The following is a 13,822-nucleotide window of genomic DNA, read 5'->3' on the forward strand; positions in this document are numbered from 1 at the left end:
AAATATTCCTGAGGTGTGTACCTTCAAAACCTAAGACCTAATATTTGGAAACATTACACGATTTTCTCAGAATTTCCTTAAGAAAAAATTCGTAAAAGTGTAGAAAAAACTAAAAAAAAAACTTTTCCTTCCTTCGTCGCACAAATGCAAGCTAAAACTGTCAGATTGAAAAAATAAGGTATACTATACATGGTTGTTTCAAATTTCTAAATAGCACTTTTGACAATTTCGCTATTTCGGAAATATTGAGAGGGGTCCGGTTTACCCACCGGTCCGGTTTGCCCCACTCTCCCCTATAATCATTTTAAAAACTGTGCAAATTACCTTTGCATTATTCAAATGTAAATGTATATAAAATTAATTTCTTTTTCCTGTTCATATTTGAAAAATTTTCAAATTGGAATTTTTTAAAGCGATGTGAATATTAAGGTTATACATTAATAATTTTGAAATAAATCAAACTGGAAACAAATTTATTTGAGAAGTGTTTGACATACGTACAGCAAATCATGTAAAATGACTATCCTTTTGGGATAGAAGGATTTCATTTAAATATTAAATGAAATCAGTTACTATTAAAACGTTTTTCTTTTTTCCCATTAACTTCTAACATATTTATTTAAAAGATTCCTTTTACAATAAAACTGTTTCTGCTAACGATTAAAGGACATGATTTAAAAGGAAATTAGATTTATGTTTAATAGATCATTTCTGTGAGTGTAGTTACGGTTTTTAAGCAAAGGGTGAGTCGGCTTTCCCCCACCCTACTCTATATATAATTATATATACTACCGTCGGCAATTATCGGTACGGCTCCACGCGCATAACTCAAAAACATATCAATATTTAAATCACTATTTTTCTGTAAAATTAAATGTAAAAAAAATTAACAATTATACGATTCAAAAGCTTATTCTACGTTTAATGATACACAATTAAAAGATTTAATAAATTACACACGGAGAGAGATTCTGTTTTAATATTTCGTATTATTATATTAGTATTTAGTAAAACCGATTGCAATTTGGGGAAATCATGTACATTTATGAATTAATATTACCATTTTTAAGAAAGTTTATAATCAAATTATTACTTTGTATTATTCTGAAGTAATAGAAATTGAAATAGTCAATAAGAAGTTGTAATATTATAAGTAAGAAAGTATGCAATAGTAAAAAGTATTACCAGATGATTATACTAAATACTATCGAAGAATTACATAAGTTGTTAATTTAGTTATGAATAGTATTATCGACTATAATAAAAATTATGACCAGCCTAGTAGCAGGCCATAGCAGGCTATGGGCTGACGTCAGGCTGACGTCAGGCTGACGTAGAGCGGTTACGAAGCTGTCCGAGATTAGCCGAATATTTCAGTCGAGCAGTTCCGAAATTATCCGAGTCAAACCTCGTGGCAACATGTGCACGTTGTGTTTACCCCAAAATATTTTAATTTGATGTGTCAAAATGTGTCGGAATTGGGTGAACAATTTTATTTTGTTCATTCAATAATTTTAATCGACAATGAAGATTTCCTAATTGTAGTAAAAGGCATAGTCCATTGTCTTTTAAATGAGCATTTGAGAGCATTCAAAATTTACAGGGAAAAAAATTAATCTCTAAATTTAGAGTTATATCTAATCCGCATATATTATCAGTGTGAAGAATCCGTATTTTTATGCCTGAAAATGATATTAGAAATCTCAAATTTTATGATTTATCACAATTTAGAGTGAGAATTATTCAAAGAATGTATATTTTTCTTTTAGTATGAACTTATAAACAAATCCATTGACAATCATAAAAAATTGGACATTTTTTGAAGATAATATGAATTTTTTATTATTTCATTTCTTTATTTGAATCAAATTATCTCAACATCACACAATATAAACATTCTTTTTCTATTTCTTAATAAAAAAACATGGTTTGGTACAACTTTCAATATAGGTTAGGTTTTCAAGTGTCAAACGAAAGTTTAACCTGAAAATACTAATAAATAAAAATATGTCCCACACGTGATAACGCGAAAAACATTCGTAAAATATGGAAAGTGAAAACTGGGAATGAAACTGCATTTAAAATATAAAATTAATACTTAAATAATTAAAATGGTTTAAATATTCTTTGACAATGATGAACTTAAAACGCAATGTAATTCACATCAGATAAGTTGTGAAATTAACAAATCTCTAAATCAGAGATGTGAATTTAATTGTGACTATAATGTCTATTTTAGACATACTTACATTCCATTGGATTTCAAATTAATATTATTTCAAGTTTAGATATTAATTTTTTTCCGTGTACGAAAATGAATTAGGACATTGGAAGGTATTTAAAAAAAATGATTTAAGATATGCTGCATTTTCTTATGCCAATAAATTAAATGATGGGTTTTTTTATATAACGAAAAATTGGATATAATTTCAATAGAAATCATTTTCCAGAAACAAACAATTTTAAAAACAGTATTATGATAAACATTTCTGAATAAAATTTTGACCCAGCATACAAAAGTATGTATTTATAATGTAAAATAAATTAAGAACTTTTTTAAACAAAATATGGAGAAAATATCACTTTCTCACAAGTTCAGAAAATTTCTCGAGTTTAGTATATAAGGAAGTTGAGAACTGTATCTCCCAATGTACAGCGTGCGTGCGTTATTGCGTTTATTTGTATTTAAGTTAAGTTTATATGTATGCGTTTATAGGTTTTAACATAGATCTCCGAAATTGTATATAGTTTGTGTTTGTATAGTATGATGTATAGTATGATGCTTGCGTTAGCTCATTGGTGTGTGTGCGAAATACTTTCGAAACGATAATTCTATCCTCCTCCTTCCTACGTCTTTTTATTTCCTGTCCTTTTCGACTCACTCATAATTTTTAGTATTGACTATATTAAAGATTCAAATATGTATTTTATTCTAAAATTTAAAAGAACTATTTCAATTTTTCTTATTCTTTCGATACTTTCACGGACTGCGATTTTAATATAGTCATTTTTAAAAATTATAATTCTTTTATTAAATTGTATTACAATTTTATTAATTTTTGTAAAATATATCAAGGGCTGCCTACTAATATGCACAATATTAATTTTTAATATAAAACACGATTTCCCTAAATTGAAAAAGAATATATTAAATTCTATTGCCAATTTTAACAAATATTAATACAAAATCTCTCTCCGTGCATAAAGATTCTGGCAATCGACAAATTAAAAAAAAATTTATAATTTGTTAAACTTTTGCATATTTAAAAAAATTATAGACAAAACTTAAAATTTATATTGATGTCATCCTTCAAGTCTAAGCTTTCATTTAAGACCAAAAAAATTAAAAAATCTTATTCGGTTCGCCAGATATCATTATATAAATGTCAGAGCATGTTTTTTGACAAATACAAATGCATTGAAATAGTCATTTTTTGTATGGTTTTTGACAGAATTAAAGATAAGACTTGAATGATGACATATATATACCAAATTTTGTCTGTAATTTTTAACAAATGTGCAAAAGTTTAAAAAATTGCCAAACAAATTTTAATTTTTAAATTTCTTTTAAATTTGTCGACTGTTAAAATCTTTGTGTAATTTATTAAAATTTTCGAATGTACATCATTTAACGCAGAATATTATATAAGCTTTTGAATAGTATAATTATTAATTTTCTGACATTTTATTTTACAGAAAAATCGTGATTTAAATATTGGTATGTTTTTGGGCCATCCGTGAGGAAACGTACCGATAATTTCCGACGGTAGTATATCTATCTATATATATATATATATATTTCTTTTATATCTAGAAGATAAATTTGTGCGGGAATAAAGATATAAAGAAAGTTGCACCGATAGGAATTGTTTTGAGCTTAAATGACTCTACTTACAAAAACATAAAATTGGCGAAGAAGATCGAGTGCATAAAAGGCTTCAGAAGTTTATTTCTTATATAGTTGACACAAGAACGAAATGCATTCATCCCCTAGGAATTGGCAGAAAGCGTTGAAACAGTTCAAGGAAATATAAGAATTCGGGACATGGCCTGGGCGGAGATTCCGCACGAACTTTTAATCGTAACTTGCGGCAGATCACCGGCAACGTACGGGAATTTTATTTTTATTGTCCCTCTGCTAGCACATTTGAGCCTTTCTATTTATTTCTTGGGGAACTAAACTATCCTTAACAAAATCCTTATTTATTCTTATCGCTTAGTTTCCTTTGTCACAAGTGTCGAGTAAAGACGTAACGTTAACTTAAAAATAAATCTCAAATGTTTGAAAAAAATTTTAATTATAACGTTTACTATTTTTTGGAAGGTTATTTATTAAACAATACCGATTTACAAAAGAAACGGAATAATATACAATTTACTAGTTTATTTTAAAAATGTTTACCTTTGCAAACAACAAGAAATAACTTATGCTTCTTAAAATTTAATTTCAAGTCTTTAGGACTGAATTGATGAAAGTTATAAATCTTAAAAAACACAATATTGTCATACAAAAAGAGAGTAAAGGATTTTGCGACTGATAGAGTCTTTATGAGAACAATTTCGATTCGTAAACGACGGAGTAAGAAAGAAACCGAAGACCCCTCCGATTAGGTATACTTGGACGATAAAACCTCCTTTGCGTGGATTAGTTCGCTCAATCAGGAAATATACTCAGAACCCCCATAAACTCTCCCCATGTACGAACCCCTATATGTTGGTTATGTACTGTCTCTTGTGCATACCCCCTGACTTTTTCCACCCACCAGCAGCCACGATTCCGATAGATACCTCACGACAAAATACTGCTTTCGGATAAAGTCATACACTTGTTTGAGTCCTGCTATTCAATAATGCGCCTTATGCTTCTGCTCCTATTGTCATCTCAAATCCACACAGATATGACTTATCTATATTATAGTCGCAAATCTACTTTTTAACTTTTCAACTGGTAATATTTATCTCAGATAGCACGATATGTTTCAGGAATATTTGATGCAATCTTTTCAGCCAATATTAGCAATATTGCAGTAATATTTCTAAAATATTTCTAAAATTTCTTAAATGTCACATTTGTGACAATATTGCTCATTAATGTTACTGTAATATTGCTAAATAATATTCTTGCAATATTACGAAGCATTATTCTTGAAAATTTAACTACAATTTCTTTCATGTTTCATTAATACTGCTTGAAAATTGCACAGCAATATTTAATTAACTTGCGTTGCACTTAAATAACATGTAATTTTTTACGTACATTACATATATAAATTACCTCAAAAATTCCTAACACAATGCATTTGGTTATGGTGAGGGGTAAAATATGAACTTTACAAAAGTAAAAAACCCATGCAATTTCCGTAGAAAATTCCGATTTACGCGTAACTGTGCAACCCTGGGCGTAACCCCTTACAAATCTCTTACATCTTATTTTTTGTTTTAATATGCAACGCTGTGCATAAGTCTATATAAGTTACTTTTCCTCGGTGAAAGAAGGCACATCGATATTGTAAAATACGAAGGAGCTGAACACTTGCAAGAATCGTGCCCAAGGGTGACTAGCATACGTGATCTCGAGACGTTGGGGTCGTGTGTGAAATTAGCCTTATTTTCACTAGCACCCTTTATATTTCCACTACACGTGCTTTCCTTTAAACTGACCCAACCAATACTGATGCGAGAAATGTAAAAATGTGGTGAAAACTGTTCGCTTTGTGCACCTCGTTATTGCTCGAAAGTTTTTCGTATAACGACACGCGCTGCGAGAAATTCTGAAGACATAGTTTTGTTGTCTTTTTAGAATTGGAGAAATTTTTTCTCTAAAAGTTAATTCTTTAACTAATATCTATGTAGTTACTTAGATATAGTTAATTTTTGTTCTTCTTTTCAGAAAAAGATAGCATGTATTTTAAAATTTTATAATTAAAGTTCTATTTGATTTATAAATGCTGTATGCGTTTGTAATTTTGTTTTTGATTTGTAAGTTTCAGATATTCTATATATTAGATATATACACGTGCATAGATGCGGACCAGTGATGCAGCTATTACGACACTATGATTTAGAGTCTTCCCGCTATAGAGTGGAGAGCTTTGATTTATTGACTGGGTTTCCAAATTAATTCATATATTCACTAATGCACGAATATTAAGTATCTCAATTTTAAATTTCCATTTTCAAGCGATTGGAGTATTAATGAATATTTGTTATCAAGGTATTATTATTACTATTTATTTACGAAGATCAGTTACTAAGTTAACCCATAAAAATTAGAAATTAAAGAAAATTTCAACTGAAAATAACGTCTAATATTTCATAGAAATGATGAATATTTTTGCAGAAAATTTATTTACAATTTTAAAAATTTAATGGTGACAAATAGCGCAACAGGAGGCCTATTATGTAATTTCACTTCACTTTGACTTCACTCTCATTTCACTATCACAAAAAAATTTTTTTCATAATGCTGTTGGGGTCAATCTGATCCCCGGTAAGTGATGAGATTAACAGCGGCATGGTACTAATTCAGTACTGATAGTTAGTATCGATTTCCGGAGCCAAATAGAAATGCAGTGTACTAGCATACACACCGAATCAATATCATATTTTAAAAAATGGCATAAATGTGTTTGTTCTTTGTACTGATTTTCCTTTGATCGAATTTTCAGAAGTAAACTCGATCAAAAGAAGGTCAGTACAGGAAACAACTCCTTTTCAAGTGAATGTTTCAAATAGGGTTCACTTGGAAAGGAGTTTTAATTTAATCTTTGTTAATTAATATTTTGTTTGAAAAATAAGTAAGAGGAAGTTTAATTGTTTAACAACTTTTGAGCAGAATGTTGCACTTTAAAGGGTAAGATAAGGAGTAACGAAAATATCCCTATCGAATGTAAATTAATTTTATGTTTCCGACAAGAATTGCGGTCTGTATTGTGCCTACCGTTTTTGAAGTCCAGATATGCACCGCCGTCAACAATTAATTTTAACTTCTCCATTTTTTGATATTTCATGTCAAAATTTTTTTTACAGATGCTTCAAATACGTACAACATCTCAAAAAGACCGGAGGTCTAAGTTATTTTTCTCCTTAAAAAAATTCTTAAAAAGCGCTATTTTTAGGCCTTCTAAAGTATAGGATCCCTCTTAATTATCAGTATTTGCACCATAAAGTATAAAAGTTGTAAATTAAAAAACGTAATCTACATAACTTGCAAAAATTAATAGTGATAAGCATTGACAAATATGTTCGTAGTAAAACAGCATTGTCGAAAACTTGAAGGCATAACGTTAGATATTGAGCAACTTTTCAGGAAGTAGATTGAAAGAAATATTGGTGATAGTAGGGAAAGATACTGCCCTTCTTATGGAGATTAGTTTTGTGAAAAGAATACAAAACAAAATGCCTTTATAAAAATTTTAACCGCTTGAATAGGGAAGAGGATTTCCTTTTTTAACTTTTTCTTTTTTTGTCCGGGAAATTTTATTGAGATTGACACTGGATACTCTCTATGTAGATACATATGGTGGATATCACGTCAAAACTCCACCCAAAAAAAAAATGTTGTCCAATTATTCCCAAATTTTTTTTATGATATGCCCTATAGGTTAGTAATTTATCATATAAATTTTTTTGAATTTTATAAAAAATTGTCCAAGGGGGAGGGGGTAGAAGTTCTGAACTTTTGCGTGACGCGCTCCACTTTGATTATTTCTTATAATTAGAGGAAAAAATTTAAAAAAAAATTAGAATATGGGTTTTTTAGATTTTTTCATGGGCTTTCGAATGGCAAAGTCTATTTTAAAAAATTTTTTTATTTTGACATAAATTTTGAAAAAATAAAAATAAATTTTCACTTTTCGCATCTTTGGGTTCATTTTTTCTTTTTTCTTTTATTTTTAAATGAAAGCTGAGCTTTTTTCTGATGAAATACTTGTTTTTCAAAAAACCGTTTTTTTTTGTTTTCGAGAAATGAATTTTTGAATATAGCGCATCACGTCGTCGCGCCACAATTTAATTTATAAAACGTTACAATAAACTATTTTCTGCATTTTACAGGGTTGAGACTGACATTAGAACAATATAATGCCTGCATTATAGTTTTTTTTTATTTTTTTAAATTAAAAAAAATATTTATTTTTTTAAATTTTTAACAAAATTTTTTGCAATTTTATTTTTAATTTAATGCCTGTATTTTATTTTTCTGTTCGCTTTTTTTTACTTTAGAAATGAAAATAACTAAATTGTAGGCATTAAATTAAAAATAAAAGTCTAAAAAAAATTTTTTTTTAATTTTGTTAAAAATTTTAAAAAATAAATATTTTTTTTAATTTAAAAAAATAAAAAAAACTATAATGCAGGCATTATATTGTTCTAATGTCAGTCTCAACCCTGTAAAATGCAGAAAATAGTTCATTGTAACGTTTTATAAATTAAATTGCGGCGCGACGACGTGATGCGCTATATTCAAAAATTCATTTCTCGAAAACAAAAAAAAACGGTTTTTTGGAAAACAAGTATTTCATCAGAAAAAAGCTCAGCTTTCATTTAAAAATAAAAGAAAAAAGAAAAAATGAACCCAAAGATGCGAAAAGTGAAAATTTATTTTTATTTTTTCAAAATTTATGTCAAAATAAAAAAATTTTTTAAAATAGACTTTGCCATTCGAAAGCCCATGAAAAAATCTAAAAAACCCATATTCTAATTTTTTTTAAAATTTTTTCCTCTAATTATAAGAAATAATCAAAGTGGAGCGCGTCACGCAAAAGTTCAGAACTTCTACCCCCTCCCCCTTGGACAATTTTTTATAAAATTCAAAAAAATTTATATGATAAATTACTAACCTATAGGGCATATCATAAAAAAAATTTGGGAATAATTGGACAACATTTTTTTTTGGGTGGAGTTTTGACGTGATATCCACCATATATATAGTACATACAGATACCTATATTTGTCAAAGTTTGAAAAAATGTTTCGCATTAAAAGTACCTCTGAAAAGAACCATTTGTATCCTTGTAGAAAAATAAAAATTCGGAACACATGTGCCATTTCACGCCTAATTTCTTACGAACACGGTGCTGAATATTCTTTCGATTTTTATACCATAAGGACGACGCGTCATTTGTCTCGTAGGCGTCGAATTTTTTTCTATGTTATCAAAGTATAAGAATTTTTCGGTGCGTGACGAATAGAAGTGAACATTTGAAATAATTTTACTTTAAATTCTTCTCTAAACTGTTTATTATGAATACAGATGTTCACATGAATAATTTTCTTCTTCTTTGCGATAGTTTTTTTCTAAATTTTTAATTTTTTTTAATAAAAAATTTCTAGTTAAAATCATATTAGGTTACTGTATTTTTGCTAAAATTCACTCTTAAAAATAAACTAGATAACTTACTTCTTTACGCTTGCTAACTGATTCATCAAAGAAAACTCGTCCACTGAATTGAAATCAGTGAAATTTTTACTAATTCAGATTTAAAGTGTATTTATAGAAAGTTATGTACTAATTTATAAATAATTACAAATAATAATAAAAAATAAATCTTAACAACTTTTTAGTGCAATTGGTTGCATAACAATAAAAAAACCACTTACAATTTGTGTTCATTTCATGAACACTTTGCATTATCATCGAAATATTAACAATAGAAATGTATCAATATCAATAACTATTTATAAATAGTTTTAAAAATTATTAAACCTTAGGCCAATTAATATAGGTATTTTTAAATGCTCTACAAGATATTAATGGGGTCAGAATGACCCCATGTGTTCTCCGAGAGTTAAACAAAATAGTTTGAAAAATGATGTTTTCCACAATTTTTGGTTTTTTAAAAACATACCAATAGTTTCATCATTTTTGTACAAATTAGATTCAAAAATAGGTCATACGATGTATTTTTAATGCTCTACAAGTTGCTTATTACTTTTAAAGTTAGTCCTATACATTTTCAAAATAAATATTCAAAAAGTCTTATTTTTCGAAATTTTACATTTTTAAAAAAATGTCTTATGTCCATACTTGAGACCTAAAATTTTAAAAAATCTTCCCCAAAGCTCATCATAGTTTCAAGTCATTTCTAAAAATATAATATTTACACACACACACACTCATATAGAATGACATTTTTTAAATGTGAGTTTTGAATTCCTGTATCAAAAAACATAAAGATTTGCCAAAAAATCGAGATAGAAAATTTTCGGTAATACTTCCATGAGAAAACAATGTAAGTTAAAATATTTAAACCAACTTTATTTTCTAGCGAAGTGCAAAGTGGTCATGACATGATCATATGTAGACACCAGTATTCCTTATCTATACCTTAAGCGGATCCAAATACTTTTTTAAAGTTACCCTACCAGTTAGTCCAACCATTTGAAATTTTGTAAACTTGAAATTGGATTCGTAATCAGCGAGCCCAAAAACCACCGAGTAGCCATTTTCATGAGCTTAGCTTAATCATTTAAAATTTTCGTCTTCCATATGAATCGGCCATTTTGTATTTCGGAAAACTGATTTCAGATTCGTAATCAGCGATACTAAAAATCCCTAGATTTCAAGTTTCATAAAAATCAAATACTTTTTTAAAAATTCGTTCGCCATATTGTAGCAGCCATTTTGAATTTTTCAAATCAAAATAATATATAAGGAAACAGTAGTCTCATGTGTAATAACTGACTAAAATCTGTAACTAACATTATGTCATCTGTTATGCTAACAGAGCAAAAAGTTTTAAAGTTTAGTCTCATATACTCACACTCTTGTTTTCATGGTTAATCGGATCCAACACGTTTTTTGAGGTTAGGAAAAATCCTGACGTGATGGAACAAAATGGACTTCAGATTCGTTTCATATCTTGATTCGCATATATCTCTAAGATGTTTATCGGATAATAGTTGCAAGGGGTGAAACAGAAGGAAAAGAAGTTACATCAGAAAGTCTCGTGTCTGGTTATATTGGCTCATTTACACTAAACTGTTATGTCTCCCAACTTTCTAGACTCCAATAAACCTTCTTCGTAATCTATTTTCGTTTAAAACTAACGATATTAATAATTTAAAAATTTATTTTCCCAACTTTCAAACATTCTCAGTCATTACAGTTGATATATTCAACAATAATCATTTTTATTTGAAGATGTTATATTTTTTTGGATTGTTCTAATATAGTGAAAGATGCTTATTGTTTTTTCAAAAATCAATCCACATTTTTTAAAAAAATATTATTAAAATGTGAAGCTTTTTGTCCATCGTCGATGGACCTCTTCAGACAATATATAAAATCTGCAAATTATTTTCTAACATAATATAACGGTTCACAAAGGTAAAAAGTTATACTTATTATATTTAAATATAGTAACATTACATGCATAACCTCAACTTACCAATGTGGATATCTCTCCTCACATACTAAGTTAAAATAAATTTTCATAAATTAAAAAAACTGCACAAAAAATTTTTCTTTTACCCGTGTAGAAAAATTGTTGGGTTCTAGTGTGGTGCCAGAAAGACAGTCTATTCTCTAACTGGGCGCTGAAAAAACTGTCTGACCATGGGCTAATCAGACCAGTGACGATCGAACCACGCGTTGGTCCAGACTGGACGAGCTAATCAGGGCTAATGTGCAGTGCTAATATTTAAAATTTTAGGTTCGATTTCAATATTTCAGTTTTTTAATTTTAAATAATTTACCCAAATTTACTCGGTTCTCACGTTTATTCAATGTAATGTGAAAATATGAATTATTAATAATAAATAAATATTATTGTTATTCATATATATGCGTGTATATGTATTTAATGACAATAACTTATTATTATAATAATTATATTATTTTCAAATAAATAATATACTGCACTAGCAGTAAATATTATTTAAAAGAGTAATATTGAAAGATAATTTTACACAGTAAAAAGTAAATCTTAATTTAAGAGCTGCCTTAAATTTAACACTGTCTGCTATAATGTTAAAGAATACGAAAAACGTGCGTAAATTCAACATTGACTGTCTTAAAAATGTTGCATCTTAATTTAAAGCAGCTTTCGTGCCTTAAAATAAGATTTTCTTTTTACTGTGTAATAAAAAAACAATCTGCGTTAATTGGTACATTTTTTAAATTAATTCTTTAACAGGCCTTTAACATTATTTACAAACATGTTTACAATTTTAATTTATAACACTTATACAGATTAAATATAGTAATTTTATTATTTTATATAACACTTACAATGAAAAATATCCGCTCGCATGTGGGATCGAACTCACGCCCCCCTCCCTTGACGACCCGACTCGAAGCATTTAAACCGCACGGCCACTGAAGTCTGGGTGTGAACTCTCCTAATTTACTATATCAATGCCATTGTCATATATTCTGTTGCTTATAAGGACGAAGTGAAAACTATGACTAAAATTATTACACATAATAATCCGAATTATTTTAATTATTATATATGAATATTTAAATAAATAATTCTTACTACAATTATAATCATTAACCATTTTTTAATGAATTACTTTCAGTTTTATCAAAAATTTTTTAAATAATTGAATTCTTCTGGCGAATTTCAATAGAATTCTTAAGTATAATTATACACTTTTCGAAGAATTCGATTAAAATTGTATTAAAAATAATTAAGAAATTCTGAGATTAACTAAGAAATTTTGAATAATAAAAAAATTTTGAGAATTTTATTATTTATAAAAATAATTGAATTATTGAGAAGAAACTTATAAAAAATTTGTAAATCCTTATTGAATTTTTGTGAAAGGTTTTTTATTTATGAAAGTAATTAAATTTTTGCTTACATTTTATTTTGCCAAGAATCTTGTTAAAAATTTGGAAAATAATTGAATTTCAGAGAACGATTTTATTATTTATAAAGATAATTGAAATTTTGATGAGAATTTAAACAAATTTTTGAACATAATTGAATTTCTGTGTAGAATTTTGTTACTTTTGAAAATAATTAAATTTGTACAATAATCTGTAACTTCTCCAACACTCAATTGTTTATAGTGTTTTTAACTAAAATTCTTCTACGGATAAATTATTTTTAATAATTAATCAAATACAATATGTTAAAAAATTTATCTAATTTCAGGAGAATTTGAATTATTAGGCATTTTTCAAAAATCTAAGATCTTTAGAATTTTTAATTAAACTCATTGAAAATTTTATTTATAATAATTCATATAAACCTACAATATTTATTTTTGAACGATTCTTTAGATACTAAATTATTTCATTGAATTTTGAAGTGACAATCCATGTATAAATTCAAAGAAGACCGACAAATCGGGCACTAAAGTCTTGATTGTACTTTAAAAATTTTGAATTCTAGTGATGCGAATGAAGTCCCATATAGCATACAATTAGACAGTCTAAATTAGACCGTCCAGAAAAATCCCATATAGCATACAGTTAGAAAGTCTAAATTAGACCGTCCAGAAAAATCCCATGTAGTATACAGTTAGAAAGTCTAAATTAGACCGTCCAGAAAAATCCCATATAGCACACAGTTTGACCGTCCAGATTAGACCGTCCAGATGCGTCTAGTTGGGGCGCAATCTCTGGACTCCAGACTGCCCCGAAATTTTTCTACACGGGTATAACTGAAATTAATGATTTTTGAAAAATCCATTCTGGCGGTTATTCAGTCCCTTTAACCCCTTCAGAGTGTATGTCGTCTATAGAGGCAAAAATTATTCGTGAGACTACCAGAAGAATAAAAAAACGAATTTTGATGGATTTAAAATATAATATTACTTTAAATAAAAGAACTAGATATTTATAATTTTTACGCCATATAGAAAATTT

Source organism: Leptopilina heterotoma, unplaced genomic scaffold, assembly GCF_015476425.1.
Source record: "Leptopilina heterotoma isolate Lh14 unplaced genomic scaffold, ASM1547642v1 Lhet_472, whole genome shotgun sequence".
Classification (NCBI taxonomy): domain Eukaryota; kingdom Metazoa; phylum Arthropoda; class Insecta; order Hymenoptera; family Figitidae; genus Leptopilina; species Leptopilina heterotoma.